This window comes from Leopardus geoffroyi, chromosome B2, assembly GCF_018350155.1.
Source record: "Leopardus geoffroyi isolate Oge1 chromosome B2, O.geoffroyi_Oge1_pat1.0, whole genome shotgun sequence".
Classification (NCBI taxonomy): domain Eukaryota; kingdom Metazoa; phylum Chordata; class Mammalia; order Carnivora; family Felidae; genus Leopardus; species Leopardus geoffroyi.
In genome coordinates this window covers 143,222,682-143,245,388 of record NC_059332.1, presented here as the reverse complement: position 1 = coordinate 143,245,388, position 22,707 = coordinate 143,222,682, and the positions used below count along the sequence as shown (strand labels likewise).

The 22,707-nt window shown below is 46.3% G+C and overlaps 1 long non-coding RNA gene across 3 annotated transcripts; it reads left to right on the top strand.

Annotated features, from left to right (window-relative positions):
* The first annotated feature begins 478 nt into the window (after positions 1 to 478).
* LOC123609851 lies at positions 479 to 8,576 on the top strand. Of its 3 annotated transcripts, none has more exons than XR_006717999.1 (4): positions 479 to 655; positions 5,771 to 6,033; positions 7,820 to 7,946; positions 8,101 to 8,576. It is a non-coding gene; the product is annotated as an uncharacterized LOC123609851 (long non-coding RNA). The 3 variants fall into 3 exon arrangements; XR_006717998.1 differs by having other exon boundaries at positions 8,098 to 8,576; XR_006718000.1 differs by lacking the exons at positions 7,820 to 7,946; positions 8,101 to 8,576 and adding an exon at positions 6,575 to 6,783 and having other exon boundaries at positions 5,771 to 6,245.
* Positions 8,577 to 22,707: the final 14,131 nt, after the last annotated feature.

Genomic DNA, 22,707 nt, shown 5'->3' with positions numbered 1-22,707 from the left:
TCGCCCTCTTGCCTGCTCATTCCTCCTGACTGACAAATACAGGGCTCTTTTGATAGGATCTGGGGTTGGGAGAACTGAGTTTTAAGGTTCTGGCTTGAAAACACCAATCAGTATGAAGTTTTGAAAATAGCTAAGAATTTAACCATGTAGTCAGAGCCTCTGAAAAAACCACAATACAATAAAACAAGAGGACCACTGGGCTGAGTTCCTTTTCTGTTTTGTTTTGTTTTGTTTTGTTTTGTTTTGTTTTGTTTTGTTTTGTTTTCCATACTGACAGTTTCCCAGGAGAGTCACTCTTCTCCCCCTTAGCCACAGGCACCAAAGTCCTTCTCTGACTTTCATGCTTAGAGTGAAAATGGAGTCTTGCAACCCAGCACTTCTCTTCAGACCTTAAATCCATTGGTGAAAACCCATGCCCATCAATGCCAGCTTTATTTCATTGCCAAATGCTAAGTCACAACGGACAACTTACCTCCTTTCATACGTGGTGTGTAACAGAACCATTGGACAGAATGTTTGGAAGCAAGTTGCTAACCAACATTCTATAGAACAGAGTGTATTCAGTGATGACTCACAGATAAATTACTTCACCCTCACGGACCTCAAACTGGGTGTGCCATTTGCTGTAGATTGACTCAACGCTTAACCCTTACAGGTATGGAGAAATCCCACTTGCCTTCTTTCCCCCACGATACCTCAAGTGCCTCTGAGTGGTGGCAGACACTGTTGGGGAGGGACAATGGCTGTTCACAAGGGCTATCTCATCACAGAGCATGATTACTTGTTTCTCAATACATGTTTCAGCTATCAGCGGGGCATTGATTGTGGGAAAATGCAAATTCCAGCAGTTCAGCAATTAGATGCAAAAACAGGAGTAAAGCATCTCTAGCAATGTGAGCAGTTTTACATTCAAGAAAAGCTTAATATTCTCCAACATGTTACCCCATCCCACTTATTATCTGTTCTGAAAGACATTTAACATGTCTTTTTCCCATCAGCATCCAAGGTCTTCGAGGTCTTCAACTTTTTTTTTTTAAGTTTATCTATTTGTTTGAGAGAGACCGACATGGTGTGAGTGGGGGATGGGCAGAGAGCGAGAGGGAGCAAGAGAGAGAATCCCAAGTAGGCTCCTTGCTGTCAGCACAGCACCTGATGCGGGGCTCGAACCCACAAACCATGAGATCATGGACCGTGAGATCATGACCTGAGCCAAAACCAAGAGTCTGACACTCAGACCACTGAACCATCCAGACACCCCAACAGACATTTATTAAATGAGCCACCCAGGCACCCCAGGTCTTCAACATCTGATGCCAACTGATGACCTGAGTAAGAGGGAGAGGTCTGTATATCTCACTCAGGTCATGCTCCTTCTTTTTGTAAATGTTCTCTTGTGTGAAAAAAAACCAGGGACACCACTGTGGCATTAATACGAATACATGCAGCTTTAGTCATGAAAGACATATTCCCCCAATTTCTTTGTGATTTTATGACTTGTCATTTTCTTCCAATCTTCTTTCCTCGGCTTAAGATCAGTAATAATAGGAGTCTAATGACTTGTGATAATAGCAAAGGCAAAATATTTAATCCCAGCCCTGAAATGTTGGTATAGTCTTAAGACTGTTCATGGAGGGCTGATGATTTCTGCAAGAACTAAGAATGATCTAGAGTCACAAGCTGACCCAAAAGGCTAGGGGAGTACTTTCTTCTCCTTTTTTAAGATGTTAGTTTTTAGAGCAGTTTTAGGCTCACAGAAAAATTGAGGTGAGTGCGCAGAGAATTCCTATATACCCTTTGCCCACACGTATGCACAGCCTCCCCCGTTGTCAGCAACCCCCGCCAGAATGGGACATTTGTTGCAGCGGATGAACCTACATGGACACACTGTCATCATCCAAAGTCCATAGTTTACATCAGGGTTCACTCTTGGTGTTGTACATTTTATGGGTTCGGATAAATGTATAATGACATGTATCCACCATTATAGTAGCATACAGAGCAGTCTCACTGCTCTAAAAGTCCTCCGTGCTATACTTATTCATCCCTCCCTCCCTCCAACCCTGGGCAACCACTAATCCTTTTACTGCCTCTATAGTTTTGCCTTTTCCAAAATGTCCTATAGTTGGAATCATATAGTATGTAGCCTTTTCAGATGATCTTATTTCACTTAGTAATATGCTTTAACATTTTCTCTACATCCTTTCATGGTTTGATGGCTGATTTATTTTCAGTGCTGTATAATATTCTATTGCCTCGTACTAACCTTTATTCACCTACTCAAGGGCATCTCGGTTGCTTCCACATTGTGCCAATTTTGAATAAAGCTGCTATAAATGTTCATGTAATGGGCTTTGTGTAGACATGAGTTTACAGCTCATTGGTGTAAATATCAAGGAATATGATTGCTGAACCATATGGTAAAAGTATGTTTAGTTTTCTAAGAAACTGCCTAGCTGTCTTCCAAAGTGGTTGTACCATTTTGCATACCCACCCCAGCAATGACTGAGAGTTCCTGTCGCTCCATAGCCTCACCAGCATTTGGTGTTGTCAATGTTTTAGATTTTGGCCATTCTAACAGGAGCGTAGTGGTCCTCATTTTTATTTTAATCTGCTGCGTGTTCCTGATGACAGAGGATGTGCAGTATCTTTTCACATGCTTATATCTTCTTTGAGATGTCTGTAAAGGTTTTGGCCGATGTTTCAGTCAGGTTGTTTATTTTCTTATTAATGAGGGAAAGTAGTTGTAAGGGGTAATTCACTCTCTTCATCAGCTAAACACCCAGATGTCTCAGCTGTGCCTGTAAACTCTATGGTGCAGTGAAGCTCTACCTCCTTCCAGAATGGTCCTCAGGTTGGCACAAAGTGCTCAGAGGCTAAGGGCACAGTCTTGGAGACCCCAGACTCTGTACCCTTCCTACTGGATACCCTCAGGCAAGTTACTTGATCTCTTTTATGCTCAGGTTTCTTCTGCATACAAATTAAGATCATAATAGTCCTCATGTCTAGGGGTTTGTACAGATTAAATAAGACAACATTGACAGCACTCCAGCATAGTGCCTGACACACCAGGTAAGCACTCAGGAAACATTACTTGTTATGAATAAGAAGTGAATCATGGGAAGGAGTTATCAAGTGAAACTGGGTTTTGAGAATCACCATTGGCCGGTTTGGTTTGTGTGTCGGTTGCTGGAAACACCATAACAAAATCCACAGACGAGGTGGCTTCAGTAACAGAAATTTATTTTCTCACCATTCTGGAGGATAGAAGCCCCAAATCAAAGTGTCAACAGCGCTGGCTTCTCCTGAGGCCTCTCTCGTCGGCTTGCAGATGGCCTCCTTCTCCCCATGTCTTCCTTGGTCTTCCTTCCGTGCGTGTCTGTGTCCAAATTTCCTCTTCTTGTAAGGACACCGGTCATACTGGATTAGGTCCACACTAATGACTTCATTTTAACTTATTTACCTCTTTAAAGACCCTATCTCCAAATACAATCACATTCAGATGTCCTGAGGGTTAGGGCTTTAGTATACGAATTTGAGGTGGAGGGGCACAATTCAACAGATAACAGTTTGGAAAATCTATCTGCTTTGGTCGGGCTTTTTCAAGAAAATGGCATAAGCTTTGAAGAGACCAGGAAAAGGCAATCTCCCTGCTCTGCTCTACCCAGTCTGAAGTCTGCTTTCTGGAGCCTGGCACATGAAGGAGTCAGCACTATTAAATGGAACAAGCAAAAGCTGCCTTGATAAATGGAGTCCTCTAGAACACAGGCCAGCTACCAAATCCCACAGCCCCATGTGTTATCAGTTGAGTTGCATTACCCCAAATGTGACCTTATTTGGAGGTAGGGTCCTTATAAAGGTAACCAAGTTTAAAATGAGGTGCTTAGGGTGGGCTCTAATCCAATATAACTGTGTTGTAAAGGGGAGAAATTTGGACCCAGAGACACACGCAAAGGAAGATGGTGTAAAGACACATTTACAAGCCATGAGGGAGGCCTAGAACAGGTCCTTCCTTCAGCCCTCAGAAGGAACCAATTCCACTGATACCTTAAGCTAAGACTTCTAGCCTCCAGAATTGTGGGAAAATAAATGTCTGTTGGGGCGCCTGGGTGGTTCAGTGGTTGAGTGTCGGACTCTTGATTTCAGTTCGGGTCAAGACCCCAGGGTCGTGGGATCAAGCCCCACATCAGGCTCTGTGCTGAGTGTGGAGCCTGCTTAAGATTCTCTCTCTCCCTTTCTCTCTCCCCTCCCCGCCCCCTGCCTTCCTCCACTCCTGCTCTCTCTCAAAACAAATAACATTAAAAAAAAAATAAATAAATGTACTGTCACTTAAGCAGGTAGTTTGTCACAGTAGCCCTAGCAAGCTATCATGCCATGCCTCCTTTCTGTACCTGACAGCTATATAATCTGTTGATGGTATTTAGGCCTTAAGATACAATGATGAATAATTTACATTTCCTGTCCTTAAGAAGCTCAAAGGCTTTGGAGGGGTAACAATTACATTAAAAAATCATTTGGGTTGGGGTGCCTGGCTGGCTCAGTCCACAGAGCACATGACTCTTGATCACAGGGTCATGAGTTCAAGCCCCACATTGGGTGTGGAGCCTACTTTAAAAATCAATCAGGGGTACTTGACTGGCTCAGTTGGTAGAGGCTGTGACTGACTCTTGATCTCAGCATTGTGAGGGATTATGAGTATGAGCCCCATGTTGGGGGTAGAGTTCACTTTAAAAAAAAAAACTTAAAAACACCATCTAGGTTCAGTGTGGCTGGTGTTCCATTTCCTTGTTGGTCAGGAAATAGGTTTTCAGGTTTATTTTAATTTGGTGTCAGAACCCTGACTCTGGCTAAGGAGGAGTCATTCTCTGTGGGGTGAGGGGCAACATTAGACCTCCTTTAGCATCCTGCCAACTGCCCTTCTCACCTAACTCCCCATCCAGTCTAGCCACCCTCCAATCCTTCCGGCACACAGGATCAGAGTCTTTGGGAAGACAAATCAGGTCTTACCACAGCTCGAACCACCTCACTCCTCTCTGGCTTAAAGCATTTCAGTGATTTCCCGTTTTCCAAACACGAGCATACCCCCCTAAAATGGCATATACGCTGGCATGGCCTCCTGGGTCAGCTATGCTGACCTTACTCCCCCACAAGAACCTGGGTTTGCTGCTCCTTCTGCCTGAACCCCCCTTCCCTCCTCTCTTGACCTGGTCAATCTACCTCCCTCCAGATCTTGTTCATTCATCCATCATCGTTCCTAGAGAACTTTCCTTAAATACCCAACTTAGGGCAAATCTCACATGGTCCTCTCCAGCACCGGGTACATCTACCTCCTTATCATAGTTGAGATTTTTTAATTTATTGGTGCAGTTTTAAGCGCTATGAAAGCATGTCTATATCCATTCACTATAATATCTTCGGTGCTTGGGTACATGATTGGGGCTCAATAAATATTGTCTGAATGAATCAATGAATAAGTGAGTGAGTGGGTCAGTACTGACCCCTAGAATTTCCAATTTGGGAAGCAAGCTATCATATTTGAAAAATAGTAAAGTATTAGTGAGTATGAACACAGTACAGATTTGAGCATCATTGTAGAAAAACTTTTTGCAAAGTTGGTTAGTATTAAAAAGCTCCTTATCTCTGGAAATCAGCTTCCTCCTATGGCTTTGAGTACATTTTCTGAATATTTACTTAATTGTCTATTCGCTAAAAAAATCTCTCACACATGTTTAGAGAGATTTTAAGTAATTCTAATCCCCTCATTTTTAAACAGTCAGACACCAGTCGCCAAGTTAATCGATTTCATTGCCAGACTGAGAATTCTCCAAGCCTTCTGAATTTAATTTAAACTGATTGCATACTGAATGAGTTTGGAGGACCGTAAAGCAAAAGTGCATCTGCTCCAGAACTGATCTACCAAATGTTCATTGGTTTGTGCTGGTGCGAAGAGCATTCTGAGTCTAGCGGCCCAGCCCCGGAGGACGTGGTGATCTACTGTGCGCACACGGGTGTAAACCAGAGTCACCGTGCAGCAACGTAAGTGCTACCCAAGGAGGGCTCAAGATGCTATCAACCTCTCACAGCAAATGGAAAATGTAAGACTTAACACAATCACCCCAACCCTCTACATTTTAATGAGAATCACGATTGGAGAAGGAAACACCCTGAAAAAAACCAAGATTGAATTACAGTTTACCTAACAGCAGAACAAATAGTTGGGCATTCGTCTTTCCTCACCTTTGGAAAACGTGAGCTAACTGCTTCCTTTGTCAGCTTGCCTGGGAATGCCCCTTCCTCTCTTGTCATTTCTTTGTATTTCCCTCCCTTCCTCCCTTGGCCAGGGCCTTTCTCCCGGGGTGTAATTATGTTTTTACTTTGTAGTTGGTCTTTGGCCACTGAGTTCCCTCAGGAGAGGAACTCATATTCCCTAAACCACCTGACTTTTCAGTATATCCTCCTTGATTCCTGGCTTTCTTAAAAATACAAATAAACCAATTCCCTATTAAAATACTTAAGAACTTGGAGTGGACAGGGAATTCAGAATCCTAAAATGCAGGTTCAACCTTCAACCTTTCAGCTATTTTGGAGTATTTATAATGCAGCTCTCTAAACAACATGGAAATTGGGATGGAAATCAAAACTGTTAGCCCGTTCAAGGCAGACTTTCTCACTGTGAGATCATGACCTGAGCCAAAGTCAGACACTTAACCGGCTGAACCACCCAGGCGCCCCTATAAGCATAATTTATTACTACCTACTTCTCTTCTGACCCCATTGGACAAAATGGCTCAGGTTAGTCAAAATGTTTTCCTCTGATATATTTTTAAACTGTCAGGTCCAATTAACTTCTTGGTATATTAGCAAGTAAAGCTATTTTATGGTATCTGCTTTCTTTCTTTCTTTTTAAAGTTTATTTATTTATTTTTGAGGGGCAGGGAGGGGCAGAAAGAGAGGGGCAGAGAGAGTCCTAAACAAGCTCCTTGCTGTCAGTGCAGAGCCTGACTCTGGGCTCAATCCCATGAACTGTGAGATCATGACCTGAGCCAAAGTCAGATGTTCAACCGACTGCGCCACCCAGGCACCCCTCCCTTCCTTCCTTCCTTCCTTCCTTCCTTCCTTCCTTCCTTCCTTCCTTCCCTCTTTCTTATTTTTGTTTTTTAGTAGGCTTCACACCCAGCATGGAGTCCAACTTGGGGCTTGAGCTCATGACCATGAGCTCAAGACCTGAGCCGAGATCAAAAGTCAGATGCTTAACCAACTAAGCCACCCAGGTGGCTCATTCATTCACCCACTGCCTTCAGAATTTATAGAAAGTAGAGTTTCTTGTTATGTAATTAGCTAACAAGAGATGTCCCTTCCAGAGAGGAGAGGTGGCTATGCAGGTGGCCTGCTAGTGGACAGTAGTCTCTTTTGCTCTCTAGGTCACTGTTTGTTTGGACCCCAGCAATTGACTCCAGAGCTAATCATATAGGGAGAATGATATGAGAAGCCAAGGTTGCTCACTCATGCATTCGTTCATTCAACTGATATTTATAGTTGGTGCCAGGCAGTGTCCTTGACCTTGGGGAAACAGCAGAGCACACCGCGGGCCAAGTGCCTGCCTTCATGGAGTTTACATTCTAGCAAGTGAAACAGACCATAAATATATAAACAAGTAATGATGTACTTTTATGTCCAGTAACATTAATTGGGACGGAGAAATTAAGGCAGATGAATGGGTCAGAGCTGATGACAGGTGATATGAGGGACCTATTACTGACATATCCCAGTTTGGAATTAAAAAGAGGCCTGCAGAAATGCTCTGTATGTCTTGATGTTTCAGGGGCTGTTTGATACTCCAAATTCACATCCAGGTTACGGTCAGTCACAAGGATCTACAATTAGCTGAATTGTAAAGGTATACCACTCTGAGTGTCGCTTGTGAGTGACAGAAGACCCAACTCAAACAGGTGTGGGAAAGAAAAGAGAATCTCTTAGTTTGCTTAACTGAAAACTTCAGGGGGGTTGGCCAAGCTGGACCCAGGAGTTCAAATAATGTCATCTGGACCCCAACCTCTCTTCTCTTGGGTATGCTTTCTTCCATTTTTACTTCATTTTCAGCAGGGTCGAGCAGATATCTGAATAGCTGAAGTCCATCTCTGTCTCCCAAGAGTTAAATCGACAAACAAAAAATGGAATTGAGTCCCACCGAAAGAATTGAAGATCTCTGCTGAAACCAGTCACTGTGGACAGGGGGATTCTACCTCCTCACTGGCCATTCTGAGACACATGTCCAAACTCAGAGCTAGGGTTCAAGGCAGCTCAGCAAACCACATGGGCCAATGATGGAACAAGGCAAGCAGTGGTTCTGTTACTGGAAGAACGGGGAAAGGATGTTGGGGAACTGAAATCAAGAAATGTCCATGATCACATACAGAAACTCTACTCTTTTACATCCTCTCCAACACCAATTTCGTTACTGATGTCACAAATAACATCTTTTTATATTTTGTATCCATTAACATGGGGGTATAGTTTGTATTTTGGGCTTTTATCCTTTGAATCCTACATCAAAATTAAAAGTGATTTATGTACCACCATTCCGATATTACGGGATTATGTATTTGTCTATGTATTTACCTTTATCAGAGAACTTTATATTTTCATGTGCTTTGTGTTGCCATACAAGTCATTTTCTTAAGAGGAAAGTGTGTATACACATACACACACACACACACACACACACACACACACAAACATATTTCTCATTTTGGCAGAGTCCTTGTCCTTCAGTTACCTCGGGGTTTATTGTTGTTCTGTCTTATGGATTTTTTAAAAATAATTTATGATCTTTTCCTTTAAGCTTGAATAATTTTCAAGGTGCTTTCAGTCTCTTGTTGCTTTTCCAGAAACTTAGGTCACCCAAACCTAGTCTCTGAACTTAGCAGAGGTAAATAATCTCCTTGCCTTAGAAAAACTTAACTGCGAAGAGTCTCAAAGAAATTGTTTTCTCCTCAGTGTATTTCTCTCATTGATTGCACGGCTCAGAACCCCACCAAAATGTAACATCGTCCGAGATCCATGCATGGTGAGCATTTAGCGGGACCATGCCCAGTGTGGTCCTCTGCAGTGACATGTCCTGTTGAGGAAAGCAGAGGTCCCAGAACCCTAGAGATTTTCTGCAGAGAAACTTTACAACATCACTTCCTGGAAAGATCCCTGGCTGGGATCTTTTAACGCACCTTGTGGAACTCAAGTGGGAAATCCAACTTTCTGAAAGTCTAAAGCAGTTGTGTTATTCAAACAATTAGGGATTTAAACAATTTGAGCTATTTTTAGTTTGTTGCAGACCACGAAGTTGTAAATAACAAACGTAAAGGCTTCATGCTGGGCATATAATGAGGTTTTCTAAAAGAAGTTGCCGTGTTCGTTACCACTGTGGGGTTAGAGGTATGGGAACCTGCCAACAGTGGTATGTTTCCTGGATGCCATACAAGCTACACCTGAAGTTTTAGGTACTTTTTACTACAAGTTAAGTGCTCTCCAATAGTCTCTGCATTGAAGTCTGTTCATATGGTGTGTTGGTGAAATTATTGGGCAGCTTTTGCTGATAATTATGAGGCTTCTGAACTTAGAATCCACTTTGACAACATTCTGCTGAGACTGCATAGGTCCCTAGACACGCCAATTGCGTGCCCTGTATTGCAGAGTTTCCTTACCTGGGTAGATGCAAATGTGATCAATAAATACAGAACCGGAATGGAAACTGAATGTGGTAATCAACATACGAACTGGGATCCAGGCCGTACTTTTTAGAGCTTGCTTTTCTACCTGTGGATCACCTGCTTACCACAGTTTTCTCCCTTCTCTTTATCTGACCCTGATCTCTCTCCCATTAGAAAAAAAAAGACACCAGGCATTCTTCTTATTGCCCCAAAGAATGTGAGCTCTTTATTCTTTGACCTCACCACACGTTGTAACTTTTGCGGAAGTTCCTTAGATCTGCACAGTGTTCCAGTTATCTATGCACATCGTATCCTTGCCCTCACTGTCTAGACTGAAGGATGTAAATTTAATCATGAAACTTCCCACGTTTGCAGAGTGTGTCGGTGTTGTTCAGCGCATATGTTGTCTGGTGCAATGATGTCCGACTCTTTTTTTTTTAATTTTTTAATATTTTACTTATTTCTGAGAGAGAGAGCTCGCACAAGCGGAGGAGGGACAGAGAGAGAGGGAGACAGAAGATCAGAAGCAGGCTCCATGCTGACAGCAGTGAGCCCAATGCGGGGTTTGAGCTCAGGGACCGTGAGATCATGACCTGAGTGGAAGTTGGATGCTTAACCGACTGAACCACCTAGGCACCACCTTTTTTTTTTTTTTTAAGTTTATTTATTTATTTTTGAGAAGCAGGGAGGGGCAGAGAGAGGGAGAGAAAGAATCCCAAGCAGGCTCAGCAGTGTCAGCACAGAACCCAACGCAGGGCTCGATGTCATGAACCCTGAGATCAAGAGTCGGACCCTCAACCAACTGAGCTACCCAGGCACCCCTAATGATGTCTGACTCTTAAATGTGTGGTTCCTGGATGAAACCCCATCATTATCTTCTTTCCTGAAAATGTGCTTCCCACTTTGGTACATCTCCTTGAAGCAATTTTTCAAGAAATTTCAAGGAGTTGGTGATTAGTCTACGGTGGAAATATTTGTCTAGTATGGAGTCTAGGGAGGCCAGACGCCAGGTCAGCATTTTTCCTGAGGAAAAGGAACCCCCTTGAAACAGAAGCATACAATCTTGGGTGTTCATGAAATAGAGAAAGAATGAGGGATGCCAAGTTTCATCCTATGGCAGATGGATGTTGAGCCTCAGACATATTTTCTTCTTTCTAAGAGTAATTAATGGATTTTTCACTTCTGGTTGTGAAAATGAAAATAAAAACAAAGCAAAGCTGTGATGGTCCTTTGCAAATTTGGATATGCTCTGGAAATGTCCTTTCAAGGGTTGGCAACCTCAGGACATAAACAGCTGGCATTTGAATCATGTTCTTATTTGATAGGGCAGATTTTACCAGCCCCACCTGATACAAGAGAAGACTGCAATCATGGAGGTCACCCCAGCTACTCCAACGTAGTTTTCTTTCAGCCCCAAGTCTCTGATTCCATCTCCTGTGCTATGCCCACTACCCACCCTCATCCTGTAGAAGAATCTGATTCTTCATAGAAATCATGGAGGGCCCCAGAGCAGGAGGTCAAGCTCTGGTTGCTAGCTTTTCATTCCAGCCTGAATGTCTCTTTCAGGACGATGCTGGGCCCCTCTGGTCCCTGTCTTCCAGGCCCCCATTCCCCAGAACATGTGCGCGCGCGTGCACACACACACACACACACACCAGCTAGAGAACAAAAAACAGGGTGTAGAGTCCTGCCTGCTTCACCTTCACATTCTCACAGAGCCAGCCAGGATTCCCCGCTGTGAGGACGGGAGCCAGAATCTCCTGCCATCCAAGCAGGGACAGGCAGTGGCCACCATGTCACCTCAGCAATTCCCACGATGCCAGGGGACGGGCTAGAGTCTCCAGGGCTTGCTGGCCACGGCTTCTCCCTCCCTCTGGAGAAGCTCATCAGTTCAGGTATTCTGCAGGCCTGCCTATTTAGTAAATATTTATTAGAGACAGTGACTCACATTTATTTATTGAGTCTCTACCCTGTTCAACACACAGCACTACTACCTACTAATTAAAATTTCCCGGGCACTCACTGAGCACATGAACTGACATTAACATCACAATAGCTCTAGGTGTTGTGGTTATTTTACAGACGAGAAAAGACGAATGGCTTAAGGATCTTGCTCAGGTTTTACAAGAGGGTGAGTGACAGACCCAGGTCTGTTTCTCTCCAGAACTACCCGGCTGTAGGCAAGGAGCTGAGGATATAGAAGATGGCGGCCTAGATACCATTGTCATACCAGGTGTGATGGGTTGAATTGCATCCTCCAAAAAGACATGTTGAAGTCCTGCTCCCCCATACCTCAGAATATGAGCTTATTTGGAAGTGGGGTAATTACGGATTAATTAGTTACAGTAAGATGAGGTCAGATGGAAGCAGGGTGAACCCTTAATCCAACATGACTGGGTTCTTATAGGAAGAAAAGAGACACGGAGAGAAGAGGGCCATGTGATGACTAGGCAGAGACTGGATAATGTGGCCACAAGCCAAGGAATGCCCAGGGCTACTGAAAGCCAGAAGAACTGGGAAATCCCTGGGAGGTGGTTTCTGAGGGAGCACGGCCCTGCTGACATCATGATTTCAGCCTTCTGGCCTCCAGAACCGTGGGACAATAAATTTCTGTCGTTTTAAGCCACGAGGCATGTGATGCTTTGTTATGGCAGCCCCAGGAAGCTAATAAACCAGGTTAAATGAAGAGTGTTTTAATAGAGGTATGCAGCAAGTAACATAAGACTGAGTCTGTTGGGGCACCTGGGTGGCTCAGTCGGTTAAACATCCGACTCTCGATTTTGGCTCAGGTCACGATCTCACGGTTCATGGGATTGAGCCCAGCGTCAGGCTCTGAGGTGACAGCACAGAGCCTGCTTGGGATTCTCTCTCTCCCTCTCTCTCTGCCCCTCCCCTGCTTGTGCACTCTCTCTCTCTCTCTCTCAAAATAAATAATCATTAAAAAAAAAAAAAGACTTAGTCTGTTATGTAAGAAAACAGAGTGGGAAGGCCTGAAAAGAGAAAAAAAGCATGCTCGTTTGCACTTAGTCTTTTTTTTTTTTTAATGATTTAAATATTTTTCTAATACTTATTTTTGAGAGAGAGCGAGCACAGGGGAGGCACAGGGAGAGAGAGAGAGAGAGAGAAACATAGAATCCAAAAGCAGGCTCTGTGCTGACAGCAGAGAGCCTGATGCGGGGCTCGCGCTCACAAACTGTGAGATCATGACCTGAGCTGAAGTTGGATGCTTAACCGACTGAGCCACCCCAGCACCCCGGTACTTGCTCCTGAAGGGTAAGTGGGCTTCAGGAAGTGAATAGATGGGGCGGAGCGCTGAGCACCACAGCCGGGCCACAGGAAGGCACAAGCCCAGGCACAGAGGAGGCGGCCTCTGACCCGCCTGGGAGGGGAGAAGGCCTGTGTCAGTGCAGTAAGGGGGTGGGGAGTGGTTGTCAGGCTGTTGTCCCCAGCCTTGTCCGGCACCCCTTCCTCAATGAGGGGTCCAAGTTGTCTCCTCTGGGCCCAGGACCCATCTTGCCCTGAAGCAGCTTTACTCTGCGGGACACAACACCACGCTAGCCAAGGTCTGCCCCCTTTCCTGCTTGTTTTTACGACACCTTCAGGTTCCCCAGTCTCCTTGTGCTGCTCAGTCTAGTAACCAGGTTACTCCATTCATTTGCAGGTCCCCTCCCTGGGAATCGAGTCCTTCCTCTGTGGCCTGGGCCCTGGACCTTCCCGGAGCCTGGTGACTCCTTCCAGGACCTTCTACCCGTGATCACGCCCACTGAGCTGCCTGGCTGTGCCCTCTGCCCAGCTGGGCCAGCCTGTCTGGCCCCACAGATGGCCTGGTTCCAAGTCCCAGTTCCTCGCAGCCACTCCAGCAGGCCCTGCCTTGAGCTAGAGCCCTGAAAGTTTGCGAGCAGAAGTGTGACATGATCCAAACCATAGCTCCAGCTGCCGTGTCAATGTTGCGCTGAAAAATAGATCATGTGGAAGCTGTATCTGGCAGGAACAGGGTGCTTAATGAGTATTTGTTGGCTCACCTAACAGATTAAAAGGCAACAACATGAAGATTGTTGTGATTGTCCAGGGCAGAGGTACCGAGCCCCTCAATGTGGCCTTGTTTCATTTCATTTTATTTTGGTAAAAGTTTATTTATTTACTTTTGAAAGAGAGAGAAACAGAGGGAGGGAGAGAGTGGGGTAGGGGTAGAGAGAGAGAGAGAGAAAGAGAGAGAGAATCCCAAGCAGGCTCCACGCTGCCAGTACAGAGCCTGACTCGGGGCTCAAACCCACGAACTGTGAGATTGTGACCTGAGCTGAAATCAAGAGATGCTTAACCGACTGAGTCCCTCAGGCACCCTGGCTTTGTCCCATTTTAGATACAGATGACAGCAGGACAAGGGACTAGGGGCCTTGGGCTCTATGATGCAGAGGGGAGAGTGAGGGCTTTGCTATTCAATCGTCTGGCTCCAGTCCTGGCTCTGCTGCCTTGAGGAAGTGACTTCACCCCTGGGCCTCAGTTTCCTCTCATGGCACATGTCATGTGAACACCCACCTGTCAGAAGGACTGGAAGAGTGAGTGTGGAGCATGTGACTGTTGACGTATGTGGTGGTCTGCCGTGGGAAACGGGTCAAGGGGTGGTAGACCCTCACCCCAGCCTCTAATTGCTTGGAGGAAGAATCCAAAGAATAAGGCATCACCGAGGTTCTTAAGGGTCTGGGGCACCTGGAGAAGGGGGTTACCTGGCAGGCACACAGACTCAGAAAATAAAACTCAGGCGGTTGAGAAAACATAGACCAATTACACACATGACTGGATCTGGGAGCAACAAGAGAATAAGAAGTAGAAGCCCAGGGGTGCCTGGGTGGCTCAGTCGGTTAGGCGTCTGACTTTGGCTCAGGTCATGATCTCGCGGTTTGTGGGTTCGAGCCCCGCGTCGGGCTCTGTGCTGACAGCTCAGAGCCTGGAGCCTGCTTTGGATTCTGTGTCTCCCTCTCTCTCTCTGCCCCTCCCCTGCTCATGCTCTGTCTCTCTCTCTCTCTGTGTCTCAAAGTTAAATAAGCATTAAAAAAAAAAAAGTAGACGCCCAAAGCCAGCCGTGGTGCCAAGTCCCAGAGTGTTCGGTGCACACGGACCCTTGGGGCTGGCAGACGGCTGGTGTGGACCGAGTGGCTCTAGCTGGGGGAGAGAAGGGCTGGATGCCAGGCTGAGAAAACAGCTGCGGGAGTCAGGCCAGAAAAGAAGAGGTGGGTATGAGTGGAATTGTCCAGATCCGTCCAGAGGGTGTGGATGGGCAGAAGATAAGGAGCTGAGAATGAGACAGATATTTACACCCAGTCTGACTGCCAAGCGGGCGCTGAGCCCCTCCAGGGGCGATGGGGCCCGCAGCCTGCCTGGCACAGCCGTGGAGTGGAAGCCGTGGACTCCCAGAGCACCTGGCTGTGGACAGGGCCAGGCTGCCCTGCCAGTTATCCTCTCAACTGGCAAGCCGGGCACAGTCCTGGCCACATGCCCAGGTCCCTTCTCAGCAAAGGGGCCCCGACACAGTGTGCTGCGTTCACTTTTTCAGAGGTTTGTGCTCCAAAGCTTCGTAACAATTATAATTGAGTAGAAATGAAATACCACTCTGAGTTCTACAACCAAAATTTTAAATTTGTAAACAGAGAGAGAGAGAGAGCAAGCAAGTAGGGGAGGGGCAGAGAGAGAGAGAGGGAGGCACAGAATCTGAAGCAGGCTCTGGGCTCTGAGCTGTCAGCACAGAGCCCGACGCGGGCCTCGAACTCATGACCTGCGAGATCCCGAGCTGAGCCTAAGTTGGACGCTCAGCTGACTGAGCCACCCGGGTGCCCCATTGAAGTCTTTAATGAAGAAAGGTTTCGTTGTCTCAGGAGGCATTGGGAGAGTCCAAGCAGGAAGTTTCTGGCAGTCTGATGGCCCTGGAGGGACGGCCATTGCTTTCCGCTTGTCTGGAGCAGCCTGGGGGAGAGACTAGGGGTGCCTTTATAGTGTGAAGGCACCTAATACAGAACACTCTTCTTTCCCACCCTGGTTTCAAAACAGTGGAGAAACACCGGAAAGCTTTCTTGTGCTAAAGCAGCTGATGGGAATGTGGCCTACATCTGCGGGCAGGTCGACATCCTAGAACCACAGAATTAGAGGGGTATGCCGCCCTCCCAGAGGTGGCCCTGCACCACGTGGGCCTCCCAGCTGGGGCGGGGCCCTACCACACATGTGGCCCGAAGGGGCAGAGCCCCCCTCTTGGCCGGTGAGCTGGCCCCAAGAGAGACAGAGACAGGCTTCACATGACCAGGTTCTCCTTCCAAATGAAGGCCTTCTCCGTCGAGGGGACAGGGGAGGCCAGACGCATTACCCTCGTGGAGCTCCCTCAGAGGGAAGGAAAGAGTCTGTCTTCCACACGGAAGTGAGGTAGGTGTTCCTCAGTTATGGGATCTTCTCAGTTGCGAGTTCCAGAAGGCCACGGCCAGGCTTTGGGATAAAGGAAAGAGGACGGATAACACCAGAATTCTGAACTTTGGGAGAGTCACAAAACCGAGTTTGTCAGTGTCTCTACCCATTTGATCGCTACCTGCTGGCTAGCACCCGCCCCAAAGTCATGAAACCCGGGACGGGAACCCCAGCAAACTCGGCTCTAAGACTTAACATAGCTTTGGGATCCAGGGTAGGCTGCTTTGCCTTCTTTCGTAAACAATTTCAAAATAAAGGCAAGTCTCGGGAGACGCATGCCTAACATCCCAGGTGTGTGGTAGGTGGGTCCAGGAGGAGAAGTACGTTCTAGGAGGGTCGGACATCTTGAGAAGTAGAGGGCTGCCTGGAACAGCAGCTCTGCACCGAGTACCCACATGGCGTGCTAGGTCATCCCTGTGGCCTCCCCGGGGGAGGTTTTGTGGTGACAGAGATCAACCAGCGGAGGAGCTGGCCAACGACAAGGTTGTGAGCCATTGCTAGTCTAGGTGCAAAACGGGTTGTTCTGGCAAGGAGATGTGCAGAAACCCAGAAGCTCCTCTTGTTTGGTGGGTGCATATGCAGGGCAAGGGGCCGGGCAGACAGCTCGGACGGCACCATAGCAGCCATCGCGGGGAGGACCTACTAGGGAGGACCGGCACACAAATGAGGAGATCCCTTCCCTGAACATCCCTTAAGTCTAAGCCCTTGAGTTATCAGCCGTGCCAGACAATCCCCAAAACAGAAAGTATGACCAGAAGTATGTGCAGAATGGAAAGACTGGATAGCAAGGCCTGGGGACCACCTGTTTTCTACCACATCCCGGCGCGTGGAGAACAGCCTCTCCCGGCTGCTGCCCACAGGGCAAGAGCATGTCTGCAATGACAGCACTCTGGAGCCGGGGGGCGGGGGTGGGGGGGATACTACATGCATGGCGTTGAGCCCATGTGCACCACAGATAATCAAGCAGGTCTGTAGAGCACAAGGCAGTGGGTGTACACACCCAGTCTACAGACATATTTTGTTTGGCTTGCAGCGTGTTTTGGAAAAAAAGAAAAAAATTAACTCACTGCCAAATGTAAGAATTGGGAAATTTCGTGTCAAAATCAGGATTCCAAGCTTTTCTTGAAAGGGTAGACATGTGGCAGGATAGGCTCACATTCTAGCCTGGCAACAGCCATCAGCAGAAACCGAGGGGTGGCTGGTCCTCTAGACGGTCCTGCTTCTCCAGTGACCACCATTCCTTCAGTCTGGCTGCTTCCCCCCTGTAGCATTCTCATCTATAGTGGGGTCTGCAGTGGTGTGCCAACAATCCCAGATAACGGCAGGTTGGCACCCGCTCCAGATCTTACAGTTGTCTTTGGATGTCCAGCCATCCACGCATTCCTGAATCCAATTGGTGTGTGTGTGGGGGGGGGGGGGGGTCCCTTGAGGACCAAGTCCCAGGAGGTGGCTTGGAATTGCAAACTGGCCAAGTGACAATGCCAATTTCATGGGAATTCACAGGAAGTCTGCTAAACCCCCAACAGCCAAAGGCCAAGTTTTATTAAGTGTGATCTTTAGGGGTTTCACCTGTCTTGCTCCCCCCCTGTAACCCACTGCATGACAAGAAGCAGGAACTCAGTAAATATTTGTTGAATGACGGATGTGGTCCATGTTCCATCCTAAAAGCATTGCTCGAGATGTGATAAAGATGAGTTCATTCCGTAGATATTCAGTAAGATCCAGCCAGGTCAGGTAACCTTCATCACCTGCCACAGAAATTTGTCTGCCCTGTTAGCAACCAGTTTTTGTTGTTGTTGTTGTTGTTGTTTGTTTGTTGTTGTTGTTGATTTTAAGTGCCAAATCTTCAGTGTATGTTCAAATCCCTAGGATCCACACATTTCAATGCTTAGTGAGATAATATAGTCACTACAAATGCGCAGGGCTCTGTGTTTGATTCAGCCCAAGAAATATTGACTGAGCTCCCTTTATCTGCAGGGTTCTGTTCTAGGTACATGAGCTACTAAGAGAGCAGATTCTGGCTTTCCCTTCAAGGAGCTCCCGGTCTGAATAGACAGCAATCCAAACAAATGCTAAAGCTACCTCTGTCATGCCGGACATTTCCAGCTCATTAACCACTTTATTAACTTAGCTTTTGTGAAACCAAAAAAAAAAAAAAAAAAAAAAAAAGAAAGAAAGAAAAGAAAGAAAGAAAGAGTCATGAGAAAAATGTTTATGGTTGATTATATTCTGCAACCAAGCACCTGACTAATAATAAGTAATTTATTCGGGACCTAGTCAGCTTTCACATTCAGTGTATTTTTTTTTCCATGTAAAGCATTAAACCAGGCATGGAAGAGACACATCAACTTTAGAACAGGAGCTTCTCCCGGGGAGGGCTAGGTGGGCTTCAGTGCTTTCTTTTTTTCATGAAATGTGAAGATAATGTGATAAAATATTACCATTTGTTAAATCTGGATAGCGGGTACATAGTTGTATATTGAATTATTTTTTGAAGATGAAAACATTTTGGGGCACCTGGGTGGCTCCATTGGTTGAGCATCCGACTTTGGCTCAGGTCATGATCTCGTGGTCTGTGAGTTCGAGCCCTGCATTGGGCTCTGTGCTGACAGCTCAGAGCCTGGAGCCTGCTTTGGATTCTGTGTCTCCCTCTCTCTCTGCCCCTCCCCCGCTCATGCTCTGTCTGTCTGTCTGTCTCTCTCTCTGGCAAAAATAAATAAACATTAAAAAAATTTAAAAAAAGAAAACATTTTATAATTTTTACAAATTATAAAACAACATGCTTCCTGATAATACAGAGGAGACATAAATCCATTTCCTGGGAAAACTATCGTTAGGATCAGCATGGGTTCTACTTTGTGCCCTTGGGGCCCCTGAGGGATGTGGCCCTGTCTGTCTCTGGCCTATGTGACTCTAGTCGGCTATATTTGGGTTATTGTCTGTTCTTTGCAATATTTCTGCCTCTTTGCCGTCAGGCGTTGCGTCTTACTGCTGTCAGGGTGGCTGCTCATACCTTGCCGCCTCCTTTCTAATCTGCTGTGTCCTGGGAAAAGAGCTCATCAAACTTGTTAGAACCCCAACTAAAACTGGAATGAAGGGAAACACAGAAAGTCTTAATAGATGAATTGTTTAAACAGTTTTCCCCCACCATCATCTGCTTTTCAAGGGTGTTTGGGGATCTAAGGAAGTCAAGCGTTTTCCAGGGCACAGCAGTAAGGCGTGTTGGATAGAAAACTAACCTGACTCCTGTGACTTCGATACTAACTAGCAGTGTTCATTCATTTGTTTATTCAACAAATATACATTGAACGCCAACTAGGCGCCAGGCACTGTTCTAGCTGCTGAGGGCATAGCAGCGAACAGACAGACAGGAGGAGCTTCAATTCTTATAGGGGAGGCAGAAAACAGCCGCAAACAGGCAAGACACAGCAGAGAGTGGGAGGTGCTCTGAACACAGCAAATGAGGTGAAGGAGCAGGGAGCGACCTGGGAGGTGGCACTTCTTGTGGAAAGGTTGGGAAGTGCTCTCGCAGAAGGCAGTATTCGGATAAAGGCCAAGTTGGCAGAGATGGGGGAAGGGCATTCTAGGCAGAGGGAGTGTCACATGTGAGGTCCCTGAGGCAGGAACAGGTTTGCTACTTTCATGGAACAGAAACTCTGGACAGCTGGGCCACAGTTAGCACAGCACCAAGGAGATCAACAGCAGGTGCAGGTGGAGAAGCAGGCAGGAGGGGATCCTGAGGGGCCGAGGAAGGGGTGTGAATGTCATGCTAAAACCCACTGGCTGGGGAGATACACAACGGGGCACATTCTGCGAAGCTGCTGGTAGGTCTGCTGGATTGGATGCAAGACGGACGAAGGATGAAGTGGGGTCAGGGGATAGAGAGGAACTCAGGCTGGCTTCTAGGTTTGGGACCAAGCAACAGGGCTTGGATGCGCCTGCTGTTTGCCAAGAAGGGGAAGGTTGGGAGACGGGAGACACCGAGTAGAGAGTTGTTCCTGGTGGGGGAGGTCGGGGCTGGGAATGCTATGTTAGCCTTGGGACTGGATAACATGGCCTAGGAAGTAGCTGCACACAGGGAAGGGCCCAGAAATGAGCTCTGGGCTAAGCCTGCGGTAGGAGGTTGGGGAGAGGGCCCTGGAGACGGGAGAGCAGAAAAAACAAACCCTAAGAACAGAATGCTCCCAGGGAGTGTTATGTGTGGGGAAGGCTGCTCAGGAGAAGGGTAAGATGAGGCAGAGAAGTTTGGCCCCTGGATTTAGCAAGACGAAAGTCACTGGCTATCTTGACAAGAGAAGTTTGGGTGCAGAAGTTCGGGCAATTAACTTAATTTCTGTGGGGCTATTTCCTCTTTGAAGTGTGGGTAATGGAATAAATGACATCTGAGGTCCTGTCCACTACCTCATTGTACAATTTGTAAGCTGGATAAAAAAACAAAAAACAAACAAAAAAAAAACTCATAAAATGATCAGAGATAAGAAAAATGAGAAAAGAAGCTATACTAAAATTTTAGGGCATTTATCAGTTAAAAAGTTGTGTGGTCATTAATACACTTCTACATAAAACCCAGTAAGGCTATTTATGCCAAGTTTTAAATAAGCTAAGGAAACTTTAAAATAGAACACGGAGTGGCCAGAATTCTTAGCAGACCCGAAGTATAGAAGCTGTTCGATCAAAACTACCAAGAGACTCCTTCTAGCTTATTGGCTGGGAAGTCCCTTAAACATGATCTCTAGACACAAGGCAGTGGCCACCTGTCGGGCTGCCTGAGTTCTTACCCCTCCTTTGCTCTTTCACCCACCGTCCTGAATTTTCACACAAGGTTATTGAGTCCTGAGAAATAACCCCAATTCTTGTTTGGCCAAGGGCACCCTGCAGTCTTCCCTATTGCCTGTTGCCTATTCTTTTGAAGTGAGAGAGACTAGACTGTCATACTATTTGTGAACTTTGGTTGAGATAATTCAGCACCAGTGCGGAGACAGGCTCGGAGGTGATCTCGGAGGAAACCTGCCCTCGAGGGATGTGCCTGCTCTTGTCCTTGCTGTTGTGTCTAAACCCACCTTGAACTGCCCTGACTTTAGTATAAACTTGCCTGAAGAACTCCAAGCAGGAGTTTCTTTCACCAGGTTCAGGGGGAGACATAGGATTTCCCTCATCTAGCTAAGAAACGGAAGCCCTGAAATGAGAAGGGAATCAGCCGTTCAAGGTGATGGGCAGGTTCAACGAGAGCAAGGAATGGAATCCAAGACTCTGAGCTCCCAGTCTCCTCACTTCTTTCCGTGACATGGGTTACCAAATGTGAACAAAATCATGATTTACAAATACAGGGGAATAACTTTACAAAAGAAGCATGAAGGGAGGGGTAAGTAATATTTGTCAGGATCCTGACACATCCTAAGTCAGCTGTTCTCAAATTCTGGTATACATCAGACTCACCTGTGAGCTTGTTAAAGCCATAGATCCCAGGGTTCACCTGAGGCTTACTGGCCTGTCATTCCGAGAGGGGCTCTTTGGATGATTCTAGTAATGCACACTGGGGGCGCCTGGGTGGCTTGGTCGGTTAAGCCTCCGACTTCGGCTCAGGTCATGATCTCACGGTCCGTGAGTTCGAGCCCCGCGTCGGGCTCTGTGCTGACAGCTCAGAGCCTGGAGCCCGTTTCAGATTCTGTGTCTCCCTCTCTCTCTGCCCCTCCCCTGTTCATGCTCTGTCTCTCTGTCTCAAAAATAAATAAACGTTAAAAAAAAAAATTTAATAATGCACACTGAAGTTTTAGTACCACCGTCCTAAGCAATTCTCATAGGTGCCTTGGAATTCAGTCTTCTGTGTGTCCTGGGGCCACAGGAGGGAGAGTGGGAAGGGGTTTAGGTCCAAATGTCAGATGAAATAAATTTCTCCTGGTAAATCCTCTGAAAGCACTCATAAGATACAGTACAAATGTTTTTTGTGGGGGCAGAAAACCCGGTACGTGTTAGTATAATGCTTACAGTTAAGATGTGAATACGTATGCAAACCATGCCTCTATGCTAATTTAACTCACCCGGGAAATTATGCCTACAAGTCAAAACTAAATGCTCCACTCTATGACTCAGTGACCCAAGAACACCACGGAATATGTATTATTATCTCCATTCTGCACACGAAGAGCTGGGAGCTCGTCACTTTAAGAGACTCGCCCCAAATGACCGGGACCAGAATTCAGACTTAGCTCTATTTGCTTCTGATCTTTTCATTAAACTTTTTGAGATTATCTGTAGATTCACATGATGTAAGAATGTGATCTTTTCATTTGGACCACGTTGCCACAGGCCAGTTCATTTTTAAGCATTCCCCTGAAGGGCAAAGTTCGGAAATGCTCCAGAAGGTCTTAGGGCCACTGCTATTTCAAACATCCAATTTAAAAGACGATAAACTGGGTAAGATAAAAAAAAAAAAAAAAAAAAAAAAAAAAATATTAGAGGCCTATCCTATGAGAAGAGTTGGGGACCAAACATGGCTAATGAGACTCCAGACAGTGATAATGAGCTAGAGATAGCGTGCTAGCAGTGACCAGTTCCATCC